At 44.5% G+C, this 7,483-nt stretch overlaps 1 protein-coding gene across 1 annotated transcript in view; it reads right to left on the minus strand.

The window, feature by feature from the left end:
* The window catches only part of TAFA4 (TAFA chemokine like family member 4), a 173,583-nt gene extending 166,183 nt beyond the window's left edge, over nucleotides 1-7,400 (minus strand). The window contains exon 1 of the mRNA XM_029917258.1: nucleotides 7,146-7,400. The gene's annotated coding sequence lies outside the window, so the exon portion shown is untranslated. The remainder of the gene's footprint in view (nucleotides 1-7,145) is intronic.
* Nucleotides 7,401-7,483: the final 83 nt, after the last annotated feature.

Genomic DNA, 7,483 nt, shown 5'->3' on the forward strand with positions numbered 1-7,483 from the left:
TAGAGATTACTTAAAAATAAAATCTTAGTAAAAAGAAAAAAATAAAAATGGTAAAGTAGGTGAACTGATTTTTTTTGTATCTCAGCACAATTTTTAAAATGTTTATATTTATTTTAGAAACAGAGAGACAGAGTGCATGCAAGGAAGGGGCAGAGAGAGAGGGAGACGCAGGATTCGATGCAGGCTCCAGGCTCTAAGCTGTCAGCACAGAGCCCAACACAGGGCTGGAACTCACAAACTGCAAGATCATAACCTGAGCCAAAGGCGAACGCTTATTAAACAACCGAGCCACCCAGATGCCCCAATTTTAGCACAATTTTTTAAAACAGCGCCATACCCAGCAGCGTCCTTATCCAACAAATGATAGCTATTGTAGCTACAATTTTTTGCAAGGTCAACAAAGCAAATATTTGACAAACATTCCCTAATGAAGAAGTGGCAAATACCAGCAGAAAACTTTACCGAAAGAGACATTTGCTATCTAACATCCAATTCCATTCAAATGCCTCCTTGCCCACTCCCACCCACCCCTACCCTAGCCGGTACTTTGGTACTTCGTGGCTTTACTGGGGAGATTTAAATATTAACCAGCTCCTTTCTCCCAGATCCCCTCAGCTGAGGTGAGTGGAAATTCAGCACCCAAGGAGAATGAGGCTGGTACCAGGGGACAGATTCACAGACCTCCCCCAGCCTGCTTAATGGAGCTCCGTGCTCCCAAGCACGTCTAAGGGTCTGCAAAGAGCAACACAGAGGGTGAAGATGTGAGGTGTATCCTAGGAGGACTGGGCCCATGGTAACCGATTTTATGGCTCTTTTGATTTGTGTCCGTGGGTGTGTGTGTGTCTGTTGAGAAGGAATTAATCCAAAAATATAGAGGAAGAAAGCCGTGTGTCTCCGATGTGAAGCCGGGTTGCATAATCAGTTCTGAAAGCAGAGAAAAGGTAACAGATGTTTACATTACAATCTGGCTGCTTCTAGAAGAGCTGCCAAATGATTTAAATAGTCACGGAGACTGCAAGCCCCAGTGAATTGTTGCCCCACTGATACATGCAGAGAATCCACCCCAATAATACATTTTGAGACTGCCTTAATTAAACGCCCCACTGTATAAAAAATTTCTGGCTTGCAAACTACTTAAAATCTTAAACTGGACACCAAGAAAAAAAAATCGAACGAAAGGACTTTTGCCAACACTGACATTATGAAACGTGCTGTCTTTGGCAAAGAGGAATGCATTATAAAGAAACTCAAAATTGCTTTTTGACTTTGGGTGTTTTATGACCAGCAGGAAGATGGAATTTTTACATAGAAAAACATACAGCCACGAAAAAGAATGTCCTCTAGCTCTCTTCACTGCCAGTAGTCATTTGCCAAGTAAAGATTATAAGATAAATGACCCCATTGATCTAAAATGATGGTCTAAATGTCTATATGCAGGAAAAGGCAGAAGGAGAGAAACGGAAAAACCTTTATTGAAACATGAAAAGGTATGATCTCGATGGCAGAGCTGGGTTCACTTCTCACTTTCCTTTTTATACTCTTTTCCAGGGTTTGAATTTTCTACCCCAAACATGTATTATATTTACAAATTAAAGAAATCAAAAAAAGAAAAGACATCTTCAAAAACAGAAGGCAAAAATCCTAGCTTCTGCATTAGAGACCTCAGACTCAGTTCCCTGCCAGAAACAGAGACATTGGATCAGCCCTTTCACTAGTCTGGGCCCCAAAAGTTACTCTGGATGAGAGATTCCCCACCTCAGCACTACTGACATTTTGGTCCGGAGACTTCTTAGTTGTGGGGGCTGCCGGAGGCGTTAGCAGAAGTTAGCCACACCCCTGGTCTCTACCTGCTAGAGACCTACCTAATTTGGTTCTAACAACCAAAAATGTCTCCTGACATTGGCAAATGTCCCGATGGAGCAAAATTGCCCCCAGTTGAGAACCACTGCCCTTGATGGTCTTTAGGTTTCTTCCTTCCTGGAAACCTTCTTTGACTATTTTAGACTCTGTGCCGAAAGTCTCCGTTTTAGGACCGGGGGGCACAGGGAAGTGCCCACGGTACACAAAGTCTCATCGATGTTTTCATGACTCATTAAGCAAAAAAAATAAAACTGTGAATTTTCAGAGAATACTTTGGGACATGTGGCATAAATACGAAACAGAATTCGAGCAGGTGCAATTGTCATTTAAAAAACGAATAATAACTCTGGCTTTGGACAGTTCCACCTTGAGTTAAGACAAGCAAAATGCTACAGAAATGTTCAATTGCTTTCTAGTTTGAAATGAACTTACATAATAATAATAATAATAATCAGCAAATTATTTTTTCTGCAATGCCATATTTTTATTAAAAAAAAAGCCTAGGGGCACCTGGGTGGCTCATGTGGTTAAGCATCTGACTCTTGACCTCAGCTCAGGTCATAATCTCACGGTTTGGTTCGTGAGCTCAAGCCCTGCACTGGCAGCACAGAGCCTGCTTGGGGTTCTGTCTCGTCTTCTCTCTGCCCCTCTCCTGCTTGCTCTCTCTCAAAATAAATAAATAAACTTCAAAAAAATAAATATTTTAAAAGCCTAGTGTTTTCTCTCTATAAGAAATACTAGAGTGTCTTTTTTTTTTTTTTACATTTTATTTATTTTTGAGAGACAGAGGGAGACAGAGCGTGAACAGGGGAGGGGCAGAGAGAAAGGGAGACACAGAATCCAAAGCAGATTCCAGGCTCCGGGCTAACGGTTGGCACAGAGACCAACGCGAGGCTCAAACCCACGAACCATGAGATCATGACCTGAGCCAAAGTCAGACGCTCAACTGACTGAGCCACCCAGGCGCCCCTAGAGTGTCTCTCTAAAAGAGTTATTTTATTCTTCTGCACTAACAAGACTACAATCTTGTGAAAGGAAACAAATTAGCCACATCTTTAGTATCTATCTTTCTAAATACAGCATCTTATTTTTATGTGCCATTCATTAACATTTTATTAACAAGAACTCCCTAATCTCTGACACCACCATACTTTTGAATTCAAATTATTTATGCTCATGCTAATGACTTGCTACCATAAGATCTTGACATCTTTTGAATAAAAAAGAGTGACAAAAAAAAGACTCAACACGGTGTTAGAATCATGACCCTTTGAAAAATCAGTAGTTCGTCCATACAGAGAAAGCTATTTATTAACCAAGATGTTTCATTACCATCAATATTCTACAGCTGACACACATTAAGTGTTCAACAAACGCAGAGCACCATTATCATTACTCACAATCATGCCAGAAAACAGAGTTTTATTCCAAATAACCAGTTTGGTTTTACAGCAACTAAAAAGCACAAAGTATGAAAGAGGAGACTATCACACAACAAATTAATATTCTGAGTTCTCAAACCTTATATCATGCCTCATCACCATTTTCACATCTGTGTCTTTTTATGTGCTCAAATAGGTCCAAATTGAATCACCCTACCCCATCTTCTCTCACTGCCACCTCCCCTTACACGGCTCTTTTGTAACTGCAGACACCATGACATCTACTAGAAAGTGGCCCAAGCTTGCAGCTGTCAAATTCTTCAGCCGGGCTCAACCAGCAAAATATTCGAACAAACTGATCCTTGATAGTGAAAGAGGTGGGCATGAGTCTGCTCTCAGGCAAAGCTGAAAGGAGGGGGCCTTTCACCAGCCCAACACCGCCCTGCATGCCTTTATCGGAAAACTCAGGGAAGGGCATTGGGCTAAAAGTTAGGACCCCAATTCGTTTTACACCGTAGTGGACTGGTCATAACACCCTCTATCCTTGTCTCTTAGAATACTGAACTCTTGAGGTATTCTCCAGATTTAAAATCCTGTGAGCTTTTGAGTCGTTCTTTAAACCAGATTGTGCGATTAAATTTATGTTTAAAAGTAAAATAAATAAATAAAAGCACAAGAGCCCTTTTAACTGACTTTATGGAAAAAAGTGGATTTAATTTGAATAGTAACTGGAAAGCAGGAAGAGTTACTTTTTTCCCCAACAGATATCAGATAGAAAGCCAAAGTTAGTTTTGTCTTTTGAAAGATGTGTTGCTGGGGCGCCTGGGTGGCTCAGTTAGTTAAGCATCCGAATTCAGCTCAGGTCATGATCTCACGGTTCATGGGTTCAAGCCCTGCATCGGGCCCTGTGCTGACAGATAGCTCAGAGCCTAGAGCTTGTTTCAGATTCTGTGTCTCCCTCTCTCTCTGACCCTACCATGCTCACACTGTCTCTCTCTGTCTCTCAAAAATAAATAAAACATTAAAAAAAAAAAGGTGGGTTGCCAGAGAAGACAAACTGAGTGGGCTATTATGTAATTCAAACCTAAGTCTATAAGCAAGGGCTGCTAGGAAGGAAGTGAGCTTTTTCTAATCATGTTTTCAGAACAGGTATTTGTGAGGTGATTAATGTGGCCAAGATCACTTCACAATCCCTTTGCGGACATCCTTTTCCTATTGCGTATCCCTCACCCTCAATCCTGTATCTCCCTAACAAATTAGTATAAAGTACACTGTATGATCTCCCAGGGAGCCACGACTGGCTTCAGGACTTGAAGTCATTTTACTAATCTTAGCAGATGTATTTATCCAACACCTGATGAAATGCACACATGTATACAAATAAGCCCATCATCTAGATGTTGGATAGATGTTCCGTCTATCTGGAGGAAAAAAAAAATCTACAAAGGCTAGGCCAGTCACCATGATGTCTCTCCATATCTGTAAAGAAATTAGAGCCAAAATATAGGGTAAAAACCTCCCAAAGAGGAAAAAAGGCATAAGGGGGAAAACATACTTCTCTGCAAATTCTAAAGAGACCCATAAACTGCAGTCTGAGAATTTTATTAAGCTAAGCTTCTTAGTATAGAAATCCCCAAAACTCTCCAACTGGGCAGCTAATTGAGTTAGGAAGAGCCAAAATCACTTCCATCTTTCTGTTGTTATTCATCACAGGCTATGTAGAAACCCTTGCTCAGTATAATGTGACTCTTATCAATGCACGTTCAGATCAGATAGAGGATTGGCTAGTGATGACGTCATCCCCATGGGTTAATCCCCAGCGAATGCAGTTTTAATATCATATGCATCAACATATCATTTACATAACAAAGTATTATAGTAAGTATAACAATAAATGAGCTGTGCAGATAAAAGCAGCTGTTGGAGAAAGGCTATGTGCCACTGAAAAGGAGGTGGGGGGACAAAGCCTTTTTTTTTTTTTGACTAAATGGAACTAGGTCATCAAACAATATACATTTCTAAAAAAAGCAAAAAATGAATATTAAAATTCAAGTGGCCTAGAACATTCTAGCACTAGAAGTATGAAAATGTTGCTTCCAATGAAAAATATTCAGTAATTAAGTAGAGATAGTTGTAAGTTGTGTTTGTGTGTGGGGGAGAGGACTTTAAAGAAATTGAAGTCATTCAAAAATAAGTGAACTAGAAGCTATTGCTTTTCTGGGAATAGCAACTTTCTTATCTCTAACAGGGAAAATTGGCCAAGTCAAATTGTGACTTAAAACCTTAAAGTGTCAAAGGGTAGGTAAGATGTCACAGAGGGAAGAGAGAAAAGTCATGCAAAGCAGAACAATGAGACAGAATTGAGGGAGGAAACCTTGAAATACAGCTTTATGAGAATATTGATCAAGTAATGCCCACATATATGAAGAAAGCTTTTTGCACAAATGAGCAATGCCTACGCACGCGGTCAGTTTGGGAGAACATAAGTCATCATTAGTCACGATGATTCTGAAAACTGTCTCTCGCTGCCTTATTAAGATCTGTACTTCCAATCCAAAGGAAGTGTTAGGCTTGCGAACTGATTTATGACTACAAACTTAGCAGAGATGCCTCTCACTGTAAAGCCCACAGCACGCTGTGAATTTTTTAAGTCATACATCTGTTCAAGAATAACCAACGAAAACACTGATTACACTGTGCCTGGGCAAGTGTGGGTGTCTGGGTGTGCAGGTTTAATTTTCAGGTTGGTGTGGATAATCCCTATACCAAGGATAATAGAGAAAGAAGCCGATCAAGCTTTGAACACGCCCATCCACGGGGATCGCCTGTCACATCACACCAACCTTGCTACTCCTGGAGGGACGGCCATAGAAAAGTTAAAGGGGAAAAGAGTACAGGGATGCAGATGTTTCACCAAGGGGGAGGAGGGGCTTAAATCCTGGCTGGAGTGGGCGGCGGTGAGCTCGGGCACTTGAGTCGGCCTCGGTGCATTCATGAATCTGTACACGTACATCTTGCTGCGAGTTGCCTCAGGACTTAGCTTGGCGTCCGTGGAACCCCCAGACGTTAAACAATACTGATTCAGGAGGAAAACGCACAAGTGGCACCGCGTCTGGCCTCAGCTGCCTCCCTAGGTGTGGGATACCGGTTTTCCACTTCCCATCCTTCCCGAGCCACGAGTTTAGGGTTAAAGATGCTCTCCCTTCCAGGAGCGGATTGACAGGACAAATGATGCAAAAAAGCATCTGAAATAGCCGGGAAGCAAGGCAGACACTCCGGGCTGGTGGCAAATCCTAGGTGCCTAAGGCGGGAAGGGACGGAACTTCCAGACCCGCTCTAGTGCTCCACATGGGCGGGAAGCTTAGAGCTTCAGCTGGAAGACGCGTCCCGGGTGCACGCTGCGTCCTTCCAGCAAAAGCCTCGCAACCAGGGTTTCAGGTGTAGGCTAACCTGCTCTCTCCCGTTGGCTCCTATAAGGACCCCGGCTCAGACCCAAGGGATGAAGCCCCAAGACCGGCGTGTCCTAAACAATTGCTCACCACGAGTTCGCCCTCGCCCTCTTCGGACCGATCCATCAAGTGGCCTTGCCCGTACCCAAGGAGCTCCCCGGTAATCTGTGAGTGGCAGACACGAACCCTCAAGTTGCAGGAGGCCGCTGCTCAGCCACAGCCATGCATCCTCACTTAGGAGCGCCGCTTCTAACTTCGAGGTGCACGGCAAATACCGCACACGAGGCCACTCCCGCACTAAAGAGCGTCGGGATGGAGGAGCGGAAGGGTGCTGCCCCGAGCCAAGTCGGTATCAGCCCGAGAGGCAGCTGCTGCCGACAAGACAGAGACTGAGCACTGGATCCAGCGTCATCCCACCCCCATCTTCCCGCCCTCTCGTCCCAACCCTTCTTACTTGACTAGGGCCGCAGCCGGCTGGCGGGTCCAGGACGCGGCACGGATCTCCCCGCACAGGAGCCGGAGGACGCTCACCGCGCCACTTCCCCGCGGGCGCCCAGCGAGTGGCCCAGCGCCTCCGCAGGCTTGCTGTGAAAGTTCCCAAGTCTCTCCGAAGGCAAGTCCGAAACTGCCGCAGAAAGGCAGCGACAGTAGAAGCGCGGGCGCGACCCCACTGCTGGGGTCTGGCGGCAGGCGCACGCCGGGTCCGTGCGCCCCGTCCGGGCGGCGCGCAGCGAGCAGTGCGGGGACGCGCCGGCTGGCTCGCGGGCCGGGAGGGGCCGGCCCACCGCGGGC

Source organism: Suricata suricatta, chromosome 12, assembly GCF_006229205.1.
Source record: "Suricata suricatta isolate VVHF042 chromosome 12, meerkat_22Aug2017_6uvM2_HiC, whole genome shotgun sequence".
In the NCBI taxonomy this organism is placed as follows: Eukaryota; Metazoa; Chordata; class Mammalia; order Carnivora; family Herpestidae; genus Suricata; species Suricata suricatta.